Source organism: Marmota monax, unplaced genomic scaffold (genome assembly GCF_021218885.2).
Source record: "Marmota monax isolate L192 unplaced genomic scaffold, Marmota_monax_Labrador192_F-V1.1 WCK01_AAM20220418_F8-fsc00028, whole genome shotgun sequence".
In the NCBI taxonomy this organism is placed as follows: Eukaryota; Metazoa; Chordata; class Mammalia; order Rodentia; family Sciuridae; genus Marmota; species Marmota monax.
In genome coordinates this window covers 15,350,398-15,367,816 of record NW_026694779.1, presented here as the reverse complement: position 1 = coordinate 15,367,816, position 17,419 = coordinate 15,350,398, and positions in this window count along the sequence as shown.

Below are 17,419 nucleotides of genomic sequence, written 5' to 3'. Positions count from 1 at the left end.
TCTCAAGGTCTAGCTACCAAAGACATTATTATACTGTGTATGTAAAAGCCTCTTCCTCTGTTTCTTCACTCCATCTCTTCACCCCAGCACTGTGAAATCCACTTTATTACCTCAGTAGGGATTTGTAGCCACAGTAATTCCTCCTGTGGCTCATGACTTGGTTTCCATCAGATGGTCACAAATTTGCATGCTGTGACTTCGCCGGCCAGACCTGCTGTGCAGCTTGCCCTTGTGAGGACCCATGGCCTTCCCTGTGGTCTATGGGTTGTGGACATGTGGCCCTCCCACCCAGGTGGGCTTGGGGGTGACCTTGGCGCAAGTGGTTCCTTGAACCCTGGCCGGGTGCCAGGGCTGGCATGCCGCCCAGTCCCTTCTGGGTCCTGCTCTGCTTCCATGAGCTTGCTTTTCACCATCTTGTTTAGCAGAAAAGGAAACTGAGGCCCAGAGGCTGTGCTCACATGCGCTTCCACGGGACACCAGGGAAAATTACAGTGGCGAGTTGAAGGAAAGATTTGACTGGGGATGAAAAATGCCAGGGTCTGTATAATTTAAACAAAATGAAAACTTTCTAATCCTATTTCAATATGAGAATCATCCTAACATAATTTGCCATATAAAGTAATAAAAGCCTTATTTATCCTAATAGGTTTCCCCAGTGGCTAAATAAAGAGATGAAACACTGACACAGGCATTGCACACAGCTGGAGCAGACCTCCGTGCTGGTAGCAGCTCCTTGCCGGGTTCCCCCTATGGCTCCACGGATGGTCCCTCACCTGCCCTGGCCGTGGCTAACTCACACCTGGAAGGAAGGAGCCCACTGAAGTGTTTTCTAAGAAGTGCCTCTAGCTCCTCTGGCCTGTTTCATTGTTTCATCTTCTTCTAATGTTTATTATTTAAACTTTTGTTCCGAGGACCTAAGTAGCACCACCTACAGCCACCTATATATGCGTTTCGTATATGCTTGGGTGCTGATTTCTTTTCAGAGTACTCAATGGAAATGGTCTTCCTCCTTCCCCTGTCACTCACCATTCAGGAGCCGTGTCCTTGATTCTGCTGCTTGGGTCACCCATTCGGGCCGAGGTCCACCAGCCTTGCTGCCTGATTAGCAAGGAGCACTCCCTCTCCCGGGTCTTAACACAGAACTCCCAGGAGCTGCCAGACATAAAGGGATCTGATGCCAAAACATCCAGGTGGGGAGGAAAAATTAATAAATTATAAGAATATTTTATATATACAATTCCAAATATGGTTGTGTGGAGTTTAGAAACATCTGGGTGATGAATTGGAAGTTCGCTTTGGCTTTGGCTTTGGCTCTTGGGCACAACGTAAACACAGGCTGCGTGAGTCCCTGGAGATAAATGGGAGGTGAGAAACTGCAAGAGGTGGAGAGAGGAAGAATTCGATTTTAAAGCCCTGGCCCACGCTGCTTGCCAAGTCGGAGGAAATGCTAAAAATCCAAAGCAGTCCAAAGTTTTTTCTCTCAGTCATATTAAAGATACAGTGTCCCAGGTAGCTAAAATTAGAAGCCACTTTGCATATTCTTCCGCCCTTTAGATGTAAAGTTTGGGAAAACGTGTATCTTTTTTTTTTTCATTTTTAGTTTATATTTGTTTTAAAGGCCCATGAACATGCTGTTGGTTGCAGTTTTCGTCTACTGATGGTACATAGGAACTAAGATTTGGGGCATTGAAGAGCTATTTTCTGAAAATACTCTTTAAAAGTGCTATTCCTTTAAAAGTACCAGATGAAGATATACGGTGTATCGAGTACAGTATGAATTTTAAAGCCTTTCACATCCAATTACTTGCAATAACTCAGCTTCCTTCCCAGCCTATAATAAATCGTGTATATGTAAACGCTACAAAATTTAAATATGAGTAGAGTTTTAGCATAATAGTATATCACTAAGAATCAGTATTTTTGTTATATATAGTGCTGTTTAGTTTAGCATACGTGAAGTGAAAATCTCATTGATCCGGGTTTGCTAACTCAGAGTTTGTGGAGCTGGCTTGAAGTTGACTCTTCATTAGAGAAGTCATTTTTCTTAGAAAGCTCAAATTAAAGGTGTAAATAAGAGGTCAAATGGGAATGTATCAAGTACTGAAGAGTAAATTTAAAGTCCTCCAGAAGTACCATTTGCATACAAAATTGTTATGCTAATTATAAGTAATTCTTATTAAAGTAGGTCTCCTAAGATGCTCTTCAAGGCAGGTTCCCTTAGTGAATTAGAGTTACACAGTGTGGTAGAGAGTAATGAACTATAGAGTTTCTTTTAAATACTGTATTCTCCAATTTCAGAATTTTCATTAATTGTAAATTACCTTCTTGCTAATTAATCCAAATCGCTAATATTTTGCTAGAAATTTCAGTCTAGTTCCTAGCTTTCTCTTACAAAGTTTAAGTCTGAATTTTTAAAAAACATTAAATTGGGCTGGGGCTATAGCTCAGTGGTAGAGCACCTGCCTAGCACATATGAGACACCGGGTTCGATCCTCAGCACCACATAAAAATAAAGGAAAAGTATAATGTCCATCTACAACTAAAAGATTTTGAAAAAGAAAGAGGATTATAGTTTTCTAACTAAATTTTGTGTGTTCTAACATTAGATTGAATGCTTTTATGGTTATAGTATTCTGAATTTCCCAGCGGTTAGAACTGGCATGTAGGTAAAATTACTAAAAGAGAAACTTTCTAACAGAGGCAACTCCCATTAGAATTGGAGTAATGGACTTCCAGGTTAAAGCTTGTCACTGAAGGGGGTGGAGCATTGGCTCCTGGTCAGATCTGCCAGTGGGACGGACCCTTAGGCAACCCCACCGGCTGGCTATTTGGTCTCTGGGGATTCCTGTTTAGGTCCTTGTGGATACAATGCTGAAGATACTATTTGGAAGATGGAGACAATGTTGGGCTGGATCTGAGTTCTCCCAGGCAGAGGTTATTGCCCAGCTCCCTCCCCAACTTAGACTCACAATCTTTTGCCTTCTGAGAAAGTGCTCACCACAAAGGGACAACTGCTCCAGAATGTTCTGACATGCCACTTACCTCTCCCTGTTCTCTGACTCCTCCTGGCTTCTGGAAGACTGGGAAACCTGTCTTACTCTGGCTGCTGTCAACCCTAAGCCTGCTCCTTTCTCTCACTGCCCCTCGTCCTTCCGGGTGCAGGACTCCGGTTTGTCCCTTCTTCTTCTACTCTCCTGCTTCGGTGCTGCGACTTAGGCAGACTGGACCTCACCTTCAGTCCCTCTTACTCACCCAGGTAATGCTGGCATCCTCTGTGCTCTGCTCTGGCTTGGCCATCTAGGGACGTATCAGCGAGTCCAGCTCCTGCCCTTTGCTTTGGATCCCTGTCCTTTTGATAACAAGATAAGACTGTGTGTTCTGTCTGAGTCCTCCCTAGATTCCACGCACTGACTTGGGTTTTGTGGTCTGTCCACTTAGTGATTTCTGTGGATAGATTATTGGCTTACAAAACCCTTTTCTCTGTTGAAACCTACCTGCAAATTGGATTGGAATATCTTATCTTGCTCAGATTGTCAATCCTTACCAAATGTTCAATTCTCACAGTTTATTTTCCAATATCTGGCTACAATCCTCCAAGCTAATGTTTCCAATTTTCCTCCCTCCTGCTGGAATTGGCATCACCACCAACTAAAACCCGACTGTATCAGACTCTGAGTTGTCTTGCAGCTGGCACATGTCCCCAGAATCTGAAGCCTAAGAACTAAACCTCAAAGTACCAGAATCCTCTGGGACCAGCCACCGCCTGAACCACTAAGAGAATCTTGTCATAGGTGCACTGAGATGAGAGGCAATTGACACTGTGGACAGCCTCACCCAGGGCATCACCATCCCAGCTCAAGAGCAGAAGAAATTCTAAGTGCCAGGCACAGTCATATGTGCCTGTGGTCCCAGCTACTCTGGGGGCTGAAGCGGGAGGATTCACTTGAGCCCCTGGGGTCCAAGGCCATTCTGCGCACACAGTGAGATACCTCTCAGAAGAGGAAAAATACCGAGAACTCAGAACTGCATAACTAAAAGATTTCCCTGCAGGGTTTTTGTAATCTGCTGAGCTGGCCGCCAGGGTTCTCCTCCCAGCTCTTTGCTGGAACCCAGCCTCTCCAATCAGCATTTCCCTTTGTTGTTTTCTTGTTTTAAGATGCCTTATCTCCAGGACTCCAAAAGACAACTGCCCTTTACCACCTCTCAGCACATAGTTCAACTGGTTCAGGGGAATGCAGACAAGGATCACCAAGAAGCAGTCCTTTATGCTCTGTGCTACTTGGGAGGTTCCTGACCACCTCTGAGATGTCCAGCAACAAATAATATACTAAGCTAAAGGGGGACAACAGTGTTGAGCTCTGTCTAAGCCTGGTGCTCCCAGAAAGCAACGGGAGTTGGGAAGTGCCCCTACCCCTGCATTCTGAGAAAGAGCACTCTGCTGCTCCCGTGAAGACTCACCTTCATCAACAACCAGACGAAGCCCACCTTCCCGGGCTGCAGGCGTAGCGCAGAGGGGCAGCTGCTTGCTTAGCAAGCTTGAGGCCAACTTCCATCCCCAGCACTGCGACAAAACCAAAGCCAAAGAGTGTCCATCCTCACGTCTCCCCTGAGGTCTGGGATGACCCTGTGTTTTCCTCTATGAAGCCCTAGAGGATCCTCCTGAATGACTTCCTGCTTAGTGAAATAAGCTGAGCCAATGATCTTCTTAATGATCCCATGCATATTGTCTTCTCTGTAGACATCTTCAAAGCATGCCCAGGAGCTTGGTACCCTGTGGGATGGCCTCGAGCTGCACTCAAGTCCTTTGTGTCATTTAAGGGAGGTGCATATTCATAATCCTACAAACTTCCTCAGTGGTTGTTCAGGGTGCCCGAATTCTCCACAGTGCAAACTGACATAGCAACCGGGTGTCTCAACTCAGACTATAGAGACACCACCGCAAAAACTCTGATGCCCATTAATGTGATCTCTTCCTGCAATCCCAAGTATTCGTGTCCAGGGAAAAATGCAACAGGAAAATTTCCCGGTTCCCTGGTTATTTATTTCTATAAATGAAATAGAAATTAAAATCACTTGTCCAGCTTAAAAAAGGAAGGGGAAAAAAAACCAAAGTTGTTCACTTCCTGTTGCTTGTCACTAAAGTGATGTCAATGCACATCTGTCAGCAGGTCATTTCCCAGGGTCCTGTCAAATAGATCCCTCCCCGCTTCTATGGGCTGTATTTTGTGAGCACTGACAGTAAGAAAGGCAAAGATAGGAAGATAAAAGGATACGGCAGAAAACATAAAATTAGAGTAAAATATGTAAATTGGAAAACTAAAGAATTTCCCTCCATAATTGAAGATATGATCATAAAGGAGACCTTATCTCTGCCATCTACTTTATCTTCAAATTAACAGTAGAGAGAAAATAGACCTACCTTTTGACTACTAATACAACGTCTAAGTCACTTAAGTCCTTTGTGTCACTCAAGTCCTGTTTTCAAAAAATCTCATCCAGAACACCCTATGTTCTGAGGATGAGCTGTTAATTCTGTAGCTTTTAATAACTGACAGCTCCACATTTAAATCTCAGGCTGCACATAAACTGTCAGCATCCAAATTTGCCCAGACAAACAGAACTGGAAAAAAACAAAAATAACATGAAGAAAAAACATGCTAGTTAGCAGCTGTGTAAATAACAGCAGCCATGTTAACCAAAAAATGAGGCCAGCAGCCCCAGCAAAAGCAGAGGAGGAATTCCAGTCAGTGCCCCTGGATCTAGAAGGGCCCACTGCAGTTTCTTTCCAAAGTTTGATCCTTCTCTCAAAGTTACTGACTCAAGGATCCTGGGGGAACGGCTTCCACAGCAGACCCAGGTCATTCAGGAAAAACCCAGGACTCAAGCAAAGACATTGAGAGAGAGGAAAAGTGACCAGCCTCACTCCCTTCATCTGATCATCTGCATTCACATTTATATGGAAAACCAAAAACTGCTTCAAGTCAAATAACAGAGGGAAAAAGCTTCTTCATCCCTTGCAATGCGGCCACTATTCTAACTCAGTCAAAACCTCTTAGGCTGCACTGATGCCAAGTGGGCTGAGGGTGGCTAGAGGCCATGGGGGCCAGGGGCACAGCTTTGCAAGCAGAAGGAACAAGTCAAGAGCTAGAGACCAAAGCAGAACTGTCCAAGAAAAATATAAGGTGATTACAAAATTTTAGCTACAAAATTTTAAAGTTTTGTAGTTACTACATTAAAAAAAAAGAAAAGCAGAAATGGAACAGGCGCATCAATTTTAACTTATTTCATTTAACCTGACGTACCTAACATAGTGTCACTTCAACTTCTAATCAATTTAAAAGCTTTTAATGTGATATTTTGCATTTTTTATGCCAAGTCCTCACAATCTAGTGTGTACTGCATCTTTGCAGCACCTTTCAATTTGAATGCTGCAGTTTTAACAGTTGAAGTGAAGATAATTTTACTCAAACAGTAATGCTGTGTTTAACAGGAAAATATTTTATATGGCTTCAGCTTTTAAATTAGAATGTAAATTGATCAAAATTTAATTGAATTTAGAAATTCAGCTCCTCCGTTGCACTAGCCATATTTCGAGGGCTTGGGAGCTATATTCGGCCGGCCGACGGTGACTAAAGGGCCAGGAACTGGGCACAGCCGCCAGCACAGCAGAATGTGGAATTTGGTTGTGCTCTGTGTGTAATAACCAGCCATAGCAAGATTTGTCACTTTCTTATTTCTGATGTAACAAATAGAGACTTAAAAAGCATGTATTTGTTATTTTCTAACTCTTCTGGAGGGAAATCTGAAAAGAGTGTTCAGGGTTGCATCCTTCTAGAAGCTTCTCAGGAGAACCCTTCCTTGCTTCTTCCCACTTGCAGACACTGCTGGCTTTCCTTCAACCTGCTGCCACGTCACCTCGTCTTCCTCTCATCCTGACCCTCTGCCTCCCTCTTACCAAGACTATCAAGTGGATGCAGTCAACTCTGCATTGCTGTGGCCAAAATACCTGACAAGAACAACTTAGAGGAGGAAAGATTTTTGGGCTCGTGGTTTCAGAGGTTTAGTGCGTGGTCCCACGGTCGGCTGCCCCCATTGCCCTGGCTAAGGTGAGGCAGGACATCATGGAGGAAGAGCATGGCCCAAGAAAGCTGCCTAGAACATGGTGGCCAGGAAGCAGAGAGAGGGGGCTGGGGAGAAGACGAACCCTTCCAGGGCACACCCCTAGTTACCTGCTTCCTCGAACCAGGTCCTACTTCCCTGTAGTCCGTCCAGTTACTGATGGGTTACTCTGTCAAATCGATTGATTCACCAAGGAGGTCAGAGTCCTAATGCTCCAATCACTGCCTAAAAGCCCCACCTCTGAATCTTGCTACTTTGGGGACCGTACTTTCAGTATTTGAGTTTTGGGGGGACCTTCCACATCCAAACCATAATAATCATAATGGTTCCTCTCAAATATTCCATGAAAATGTCTCCATCTTGTGATCCTTAACTTTGTAGGGAAATTCAGACTTTGCCTTAAAAGATTCAAATTTGAGTCGACTGAGATGAACCAAGGACAGACATATTAGCAAGGGAAAGGCATATACTATACATTCATGAGTGTGCTCGTGTGTATGGGCGTCATACAAAAGAGGGGACTCGAGGCTCATTGCGGCTTAGATACCTTCTTCAAGGGGAAAGGGGAATGGTGAGGGGGAGGGAGCTCCAGGCAATTTTAGAGAGTTAGATGACTTTCAGAGCCATGAATGGGCTCTACAGCAGACAGTAGCCGGGGGACAAGGTTGCTGCCCGCTCTGGGGGAGGCGAGGACAAGTACTGGGGCCGTGAGGGGTAGAGCAGACGCTATGGGCAAAGGTCGCCTCATTAGGCAGCTGGAGTCTCCCAGGTGCAGTCTTCAGAGGATAGATGGTGTATTTAGCGGAGATAGGTGAGGACCTTTTAGTCTTCTCTGTGAGTTACTCTTCCCTGGTTAATGAGCTTTGGGGAGGCAGTTTGAGACAGTTGCAGCCAAATAAGGGAACTTGAGAGAGGTCCTCTGTATGCTCAGCAGTGCGGACCCAGGAGGGTCAGAGAGAATTGTCCTGGGGAGCTTCCAAGGCCTTCCAGGTTCTTGGTTGAGTCTCTGAAGTAAAGTGCAGATCATTGAAAGTTCACGTACCTAAGCTTCATGTGACCAGAGCTGCCTAAGGAAATGAAGCTGAGGAATCCATTATACCCGAGCATCACGATGCAGGGAGTCCCGGGAAGACACCACGGGACAGGAGGGCACGAGCAGGGGGACTGCAGCAAGGCCTGGCCGTCAGGTTCTTCTTGGTGCCCTCCATCTTCACACACAGGACATTCCTTTCTTCAGGGTACAGGTAGGACACCTTTCACATGAGGGGCTTAGGGCCAGCTTCAGGGGAAGGTCAGAGTTTTTCTTTCTCCTGTCATTTTACAATTTCTTTCAGGTTAAAATATTCAGTATGCCCAGGTGACATATTTTGGAGGAGCACATCCTAACCAAAATCACACTGGCTATTGGGTACAGAATGACCCATGCACAAAAAATGAGGACACAGCCTAAGCGGAAGTCGTGCAGAAATCCAGGTGCGGGTGATGGATGGTATTGTGGAGAAGCGCTGATTCGGTCTGTCTGGGCCTCCCCTACTCTTCTCCAGGACACTACTCATCACCATGTCACTCATGAGCTTCAACAGGCTACCAGGGTTGTGGCTCTGTGACTCAAGGCCAGCCAATCCACATGGCTGACCATCCTGGCTAGAAGATCCAGGAATAAGCACATGCCTCAAAATGGATGTTTTAAGTCTTGAGTTGTTCAGTCTGGAACTAGAGGAAACTTGGCTCACAGGGGTGAAGACCTGAACCTGAGCGGTATGGGCAGCTGTCTTTCCTGCCACATGGAGAAAACTTGGAGTAGAATATGATGGAGACTGAGAAAAAGAGAGAATCCCAACAACACCGTGCGTTCCTTTTTTCAAGTTGCGCCTGGGACATTGCCTTGGGCTCTCTGTAGCGTTGCTGTGTACTGCTTATGTAAGTGTGAGATACGCTTCTCTCTCAGGCAACCAGATGAATCCTGGCTAATACCAGTCTCAAAAGGACTTGGAGGGTCGGGACTGGAAATGCACACCTCTCTGTCTCTGGGACTAGATATTCTCTCATTCTTGCCTCTCTGTGTTTGGGTTCCTTCTTCTCTTTCCCTGCAAAATGTCTCGCTCAGCTTCTCCATCATATGGCAGAAATGGTGTTCACAGTGTTTGTCCTTCCTGTAAGCTTCCAGCACAGACCAGCATGGATGAATCACAAAGAGAAGTTCCCAGAAAAGAGACTGTGGATGACCCCCCTTAATCCGGTGGCTGTCTGAGGTCCCGAGGGCCTGTCCCTTGGGGTGGAGCTGGAGGGTGGAACAGGTGCCTTCTCAGTACCGCACCATCAAACCCTCCTCTACAAGAGCTCAGTATAATCTGTGGGATCAAAGAACGGGCATCCCCAAAATGCCTTTCTTAGAGGATACTCTCAGAAACACCCCCCGGGTGGAGATAAGGGCCGCTGTCTCCTGCCCAACTCTGTTTCAAACAGACGATTTCTGGGTTCAAACTACAAGCCGAGATCCCACTAGTTCACCAGCAAACTTTACAAAAGCAATTCCTATATTGGCTCGTAGGTTCCAAGTTTATATTTTTCAGCCACTTTCCAGAACTTGGGGCCAGGGGTGGGAACATTGTGTGCTTCAGGAAGGAGGAAGTGTGCTGTTTACCGGACCGATGATGAAGTCGGGAACCTTGGAGCTCAGTAAGCGCCTCGAGAGTTGAGATGGTTCGCAGCATCCCGTGGGCTGTGCGGCTTATTCTAGCTCTCATCCCAAACGAGTCGCGCTTTGCCAGGACTCGTATTTTTAAAATCTCAGAGAAGGGACGATGGCTGAACGCTGATCAAAAAGATGCAGATATTTTTTGTGAAGCTTGAATCTCAAAAAACCATTGCTCATTCATTCATCCACTCAAGAGACATTTGCTGAGTTTCCGTCATAACCCAAGCAGTATTATAGGCACAGGAACATGGAGAACAAAAGACAAATTCCTGTACTCCCGGGTAGCTTCTCTTCTTTTGGGGTGAGATGACAAAGGAAAATAGAGACTGTGTTATAGGCCAGTAAGTACACTGTGGAACAGTGAAGCAGGGGGCTTTGTGTCCTCTGCCTGCCTGCCTGGGAAGTGAACGGGCAGGGTGTGCAGATCATTAGGGATGGTGCTCCCCAAACATCTGCAGACTCCCACGATGTCATCAGCACTGTTCGCATCTGTGGTCCAGATATCAGGAGGTCTCTGGTAGTAACATGTGATCAGAAACATCAGGTCATCAGTTGCTAGTTGAAGACTGACCTTATAGGTCAAGAGGCTTATGGGTCACGTAAGTCAAGCACATGGAACCTCTGGCTCCTACCCCAAATTTGCCTGCCAAGCAGGCTTCTTATAATGCCCATGGAAGCAAGATCAAGGAGAGCTTAAATCTGAGCAGTCAATAAGAGTGAGTGTTAGTCCATTTGTGCCACTTGAGACTAGGATATCTATAAAGAACAGAAGGTGATTCTCTCTCAGCCCTAGAGGGTGAAAGCGTGACACCGTGGCATTAGTGGGTTTCACTGGTTCTCGGCTTGCAGGGTGACCCTATGCCTGTGCCGGTTCTCAAATGAGAGAAGAGTCCCTCCCTTGGGCCCTCTCAACAGCAGCACCAGATCCTCGAGAGGGCAGAGCGTACATGGCCAAAGCTCCTCCTGTTAGGCCCCACACCCTGATACCACTGCACTGAGGGTCGAGGGTCCAACTCGCACATTTGGGCACATTGGGACCACAGCTGAGGAAACATGTCACTGCCAGTCACTGCTCCATTAGCTGTCTGGATAAATAGAACCCTCTGTCAGTGCAAGTGGTCTTTTTCCAACGTTCTTTTTTAGTTTTGTTTTTGTTTGGTGGTGGGGATTGAACCCAGGGATGCTTGACCACTGAACTACATCCCCAACCCTTTTTCAAAAATCTTTTATTTTTAGACAAATTCTTGCTAAGCTGCTTAGAGCCTCACTAAATTGTTGAGGCTGACTTTGAACTCACCATCCTCCTGCCTCAGCCTCCTAAGTCACTGGGATCACAGGCATGTGCCACCATGCTCTACCCAACATTCTTATGAATCACACAATATGGATATTACGGTTCTCAAATTTGAAAAAATTTAAAACATGAATTTATAATTCCTTTGGTTATGAAACTGAGCTCATGACAGAGAAGCAAAGCAATTGAAGAGGGAAGGACCCAGGTCTAGCTCAGTGGTAGAGCACTCACCTAGCATGTGCAAAGCCCCTGCATTCCATCCCGGGGTTCCGGCTTTTTACAGCTCTGGGAAAAAGAGAAAGGTAATGTCCTTTGATCTTTGTAAATGTAGGCCGGGCATAGTGGCTGTACCTACAGTCCCAGCCCTTCAGACCCTGAGGCCAAGGAGAGCCTGGGCAACTTAGCAGACCCTGCCTCAAAATAAAAATGAAGAAGTAAAACTAAAAATAAAGAAATAAAAATCCTGGGGATGTCCGGATGTGGTTCAGTGGTAGAGGCCTGCCCAGTTCTGCTAAGAAAAAAAGATGAAAAAAAAAGTCCACTTTCTCAGACACCCCTGTTCTGCCTCACCCACACGTTTTCAACCCATGTGTCTGGTGTCTGGCACCATCTTTGCCATTGAGTGGAATAAGGAGAAAAGTTGAAAAACAGAGAGGGGGATGGGAGGGTATGTGGGCCCTCTGCAGGCTCCAGACCCGGTACATACTTGGACGTTGCCCCTGGCATGTCTCGTAGTCAGCGCAGACCTAACGTCACAGTTTACTCCAACCTTCTTCTTCAGCCTCCAAACCAGGGCCTGGCCTGAGTGGACCTCATGCCCGGTGGAGGACCTCCCCCTCTGTGCCTCCCAGGCGCCTTCTCCAGCAAGTCCTACATCAGGGTCTGCAAACTCTTCTTGTAAAAGGTCAGACCGTAAATATTTTAGGTTCTGCGGACTTGGTGGTCTCTGTCACAAACGCTCAACTCTACCCTGTAGCAGTGCTCCCACCTGGGGACAAAAGGAGCCCTAGGCAATCAGTAGGCAAAGGGATACGGCCATGTTGAGTAAAACTTTATTTACAAAGACAGGCGTGGGAGGGACTGGGCCTCTGGGTGAGTTTGTCTCTGTCCTGCATCACTCCTTGCTCCTCCCCATCTTTTCTTTTCACCCAGGTTCATGCTCTACCCCCTCTCCGTGGCCTGTCACAACAGCTGTCTAGTGGCTCAAGCCACCTGCCTCCTCGTGACACCCCAAACAGTCTCCACACATCAGCTGGCAGGTCTTCCCATAAACGTCACATACCTGGGCCTTCCTTGTTCCGATGACCGTGACCCTGCAAGATGCCACTGGGCAGTCCTGCTGGGCCATTGTCCCTTCTTGCAATAAGCGCCCACCCCGCTCTGCTGTGGTCTCAGTGTTAGTCCCTGGAGCTTGCTGTGTTCCTCCTGACCACGTCCCAAGCCTGTGGTCTGGGCACGCTCTGTCACGTCTCTCTCAGACCACAACTTCATGAGGATGGGAAGGCCCCCGGAGGAAGGCAGCCCTCCATCTCTTTGACTTCAGGTTAGCGAACACAAGTTTAGATCTCTGATCTCCAGGCCTGTGCAGTGATAAACTTGTGTTGTTTCAAGCCTGGTTGGCCGTCATTTCTTAACAGCAACAGTAGAAAACCAAGTGCTCGTGCACTACTTGTGGAAAGACCCAATAAATGAATCAGCGAGTGAGTGATGGGTCGGGATCCAGCAGTGTATGAAGTGGACCCCAAACGCCAAGTGCAGGCTGTTTGGTGGAGACGGTGGTGTGGTCTCTGAAAGGGAGTCCTGGAAGGTGGGAGTCACGCCCTAGGGCAAGGGCAGCTCTGACATGGGTCAGAGTCATCTCCTAAAAGCTCTATTCAGTTGGCAGGCTGTGTCGGACCTCAGAGGGCTCTCTTTTCCCTGAATTTCAGGAGGAAGATATTTCTTTTCATTGATTTGTCTTCATGATCCAAATCAGTTGGTAGCTGAGGCTCCTCTCCCGGGGACCCCTCCATTGCCTTTCACTTTCTGAGAACAGACGCAACCCAGATGCAGTAGCAGTGCTCCCACCAGTTTCCCTGTTGTTTGGTTCCTACTTGAGGCCAGACATGGGCCTTCAGCCAGGACCCCAGGAGCAGCCCAGCATCATTCTGGGTTCTTGGCTGCGTTGCTTGCTTCTCGGTGCCTAAGGGATGATGAGGCCCAAAGCGGGAGAAAGAGGAGAAGCTAATGTTTGGCCCCAGGGATAGATAGCAAGGGACCTGGTGATTTAAATTCATGTTCACAGGCACCCCCGCTTTTTTTTTACTATACATCATTTTCTCCATAATTATTGGCTTTAGAAACTAACTCTCTTTGGACTCGGCCAAGTCTGGTATTCTAGCACCACTGTTCTCACACAACATTCCCTAAGAAGAGGAGAGAGACAGAGGGACATATGAGCTGGGTCTTGAAGGATAGACAGGAACGCAGCCAGGAGGGTGTGGGAAAGACCCGGCTCCGGCCCTGCACCCTGACCCTGCAGCTGCTTCCCCTAAAGTGCTCACGGCAGGTGTTGGGTGTTCCAGCCACACTTGCTCTCTGTGGATCTCAGCCTTTGCACTTGGCATCCTCTTTTCCCCAAGTCTGCCCTCCCCACTTCCAATCTTTGACCCCCTGACACGTCTTCCTCTCTGAGAGGAAGCCCATTCCTTCTCACCCTGTAAAACATAGCCTCTCAGTGTGACCGTGTTCAGCATCCAGATCCTTCCGCAGACTGTGAGCCCCATAAGGGAGCAAGTCAATCCACTCTTGCTCTCTGCGTTATTTCCTGGGCTGAAGAAGGGGCGCCATTTGCAGAAGATGGAAGGGGACTGGAGTCTGAATCGTAGATACAGACAGAGCAGTTCCCATCTTGCCACCGTGGGCCCCCTGCTTTGTATGTGCTCAAGTTTGGATATGGTTTGGAGTTGCAATGTGATCCCCATTGTGAGGCATCGGGGGAGGCTTGATCTGACCATGGTGTTTACAGGGGTCTCTGAGAGTTGACAAGGTCATGAGGTGGCACTCCGGGATTGAATCTTGGTGGCTTTATAAGAAGAGGGCGGGAGACCAGGACACACAGACACAGGCATGGTCCCTGCTCTGCGGTGGGCTGTCTGTGCTCCCTGACTGCAGGAGGAGGCCCATCGGACACACGCTGAGCTGCTGGGGACTTCCATAATACCCCTTCGTTTCAAACTCCCCTGTTGTGGTATTTGTGTCGCCAGTAGCAGAAGGCAAACGAAGCCAGCACTGTGCTGGGAAAGACTCTGAGCTTGCCTCGGATTCACTGGGAAACAGCTGCAGCCCGTGCAGTAGAGAAGGCAGCCCCGACCGACCGTGAGTTGGCATCATGGAAAGGGAAGCACGCGTGGCCTTTTGGTTCGTCCTTTAATAGCTAAAGCGACTTATTTTATTCTGTCTTTATGTGCCGTGGGTGAGATTTCCCTGGAGTCGGGGAGCTCCCCCAGGGGCTGTTCCAGGCCGCTCACCTTCCTCCAGGCTTGGAGCTGAGGGTCACTGTGGCTGGATAATTGTGCGGAGAGCTTCCGGGAGAACCCGGGGGGCACGGCGGGAGCCAGCCTGTGCGCCAGCGCAGGGCCACATCCTGGGTGAGCTCAGGCGCAGCTTCTCTTTCTTCTGAGCTGAGCTGACGCGGCTCTGGCACCTGCTTTACAGCCCCACTTTGTGCCATCAGGCAGCACCACATCATTGTCTCCGAGTCATCGTGACAATCAGGAGTCACGTTCAAATGACAAGGAAATTGTTGCTAGAATAAAAAAAATAAATAACTTGAGGGAAATGATGATTGTGTGTTCTCATTATCTGGCTTCCCAGCCTAAATATTTTGGCCATTACGAATCATTTATTTTTCAAAATAAAATGAAGACCATACACTGCATTAAAAGGGGGGTTTCTTAGAAACCAGGTTCTTTTTTATTGTTTAATGAGACACGTAACAAAGATGGGTAGACACTGCCAGCCTTGCAGGAGAGTCTGTCAGGTTGGGGAAAGTTGGTATGAGGATTGACAGCAGGTGAATTATGAGCCCATATCCAGGACCACCGGCCTTCCCCCACTCTGATGTCCCTGGACAACCAAACTCCCTGTGACCTTAAGCTCATTCGCATCAAGCTCCAACACCGCCATCGTCCGGGTGACAATCACAAGTGATGGAGCTTGGTGAGTTCTGTTGAATGGATAAACGGTGGCTCTAGTCACCTGGGCATTCAGAGCATGTGTCTTTTGTAAGAGAGCTACGCTCTCCACCCCCAAAATGTGTTCCCTCAGCTGCGAAATCATTAATGAATACGTTATTGAAGTTCCTGAGCTTGTGTGGCTGAATGGCATGGATTTGGCTTAGGACCCTCTTGGCCTTTGAGTTTGGCTTGCTGAGAAGTGAGGGCTTGACCTGTGTTCCTCAAACACAGGCAGGTGCCTTCCAGAGAGCGCTGGAAGTCATGTGGGCACATGGCTTCTTCCCATTCAAACTCGGTTTTCATATTTAAAAAAAAATAGCTCAATATTTAAAAAAAATCTGAAATATAACAATAAAAAAAAACTATAGCTATTCAAGGGGACCTCCAAAAACTATCTGGTAGCCCTTGAACTCTGGCTTTTACCTGGGAAGCTCCAATCTCACTTGGGTACCACAGTGGACACAGTTTGAGAAACACCAACAAGTGTCAGATTCCATCGGATCTAATCCCATATGGTTTCCTGTCTGGGAAACTGGGTGAAGCAAACTCCAATGGCAGTTCCTTCCTCTAAAAGGAGGAAATTTCGACAGCGTCTGTGGGTGGTTGTGAGAGCAGGGCTGTGTGGGCAGCCAACAGTTCTAGAGGCTTCCCCGCCGCTGCTGTCGCGGCGTCCGTGTTCATCGCAGCTCCGTTGCAGAGTGCGCCAGCCACGGAGAAGACTCTACACGGCGGAGCCACCGTCAAACGCTGAAAGGAGAAGAGAATTGGCGGATAAAGTTCAACCTGAACCAATGTTCCAAACTTATGAAAAAATCAGGTGAAGTGCTGGGTTGCCAGTGGAGGTCAGAGAGGTCTTCTATGGCAAAGCCTCGGGTGGTCCTGCTCGTACTCTTCCTACCCGCAGGGCACTTACCACCTCAGGACTGGAAAGCTGACATTATGATAGGTCCAAGGTTACCCCATCTTCTGCCGGCCTTCCTGGCAAGGCCAGCCCTGACCTCTCGTTGCCAGTTCCGAGCATCTCCGTCTTTCTCTCCTCCAGGTGCTTTGCTCACCTTCTCTTCCTCCCCCGTCTGCAGACAGACCATAAGGTAGGAACTAAAGATTGCAAATGATGTCAGACTTGCCGTGGTGCCATCTTTGACCAAACTTAAATACAAGATTTTCCAAGCAAACACAGACAGTAGAGGGAACAAAAAAAACCCCAAACAGGAGGAGGTGTGACTTGGAGCCACTAGCTCTGGCTGCTGTGGCCAGCCGCAGTGTTCAGGGCAGCATCCGTATTTGTACCATGTGAGCACGTTCCCCAGATCCAACTAAGGATGCTCGAGGGGCGGCTTCTCTTCTCCTCTTCAAGTGCATTCCAGGAACTGGGATTCCCAACCTGCTAGTTCAGCTGCGTGTTCTATGTGGGACCGAGACTAGCATCTCAGAAAGTGAAGACTAGGAAGGTTCCTGAAGCATTGCATGATTCAAAACATAATTTAAGACAAATTTTCCCATAACAATAAGTGAGATTCTCATTACTTTCCAACGATGACTTTATTGGCATTTTACTACAATACATTTTTCTTGACTGTAAGAACTGGAATTTGTTTTTAAATGCCACCATGCTGTGTAATGTTCAAGTTTGGGCTCTCAGAGGCATGGCGTCCTAGGGAGGGTAAGCTAAGGAAAAGCAAAGCCATCTTGTGTAGGACTGTCCACAGCTGTTGCCCCACTATGGTGGCAGAGCAGAGGGCCAGTGAACACCACAGTGCCCACGAGGCCTGGTGTCCTTCCTCTCTGACCAGCTTGCCAGACCTGGTGTGCAGGGGGACGCCAGCACTTGGGCTTGACCTCCAATGCTGCTGTGAGCTTTGCAACTCATTCCTGGCTGTGGGATGGAGCTCACGATGCTGTTCGACACCTACGACACCACGAGGTCCTGAGCTAGTTCATGCAGGAGGAGGTAGGTCAACGCTGTCAGAGTCAAGCTGCAGGACTCCTGCATTGGCGAGCACATCAGTGTCAGCAGCTGCTGTCCTTGTTGTTGTGTCTGGGGTCTACTGTGGTGCCCCAAATAAAACTAGGCTGAGGCCAGGCCTTGGA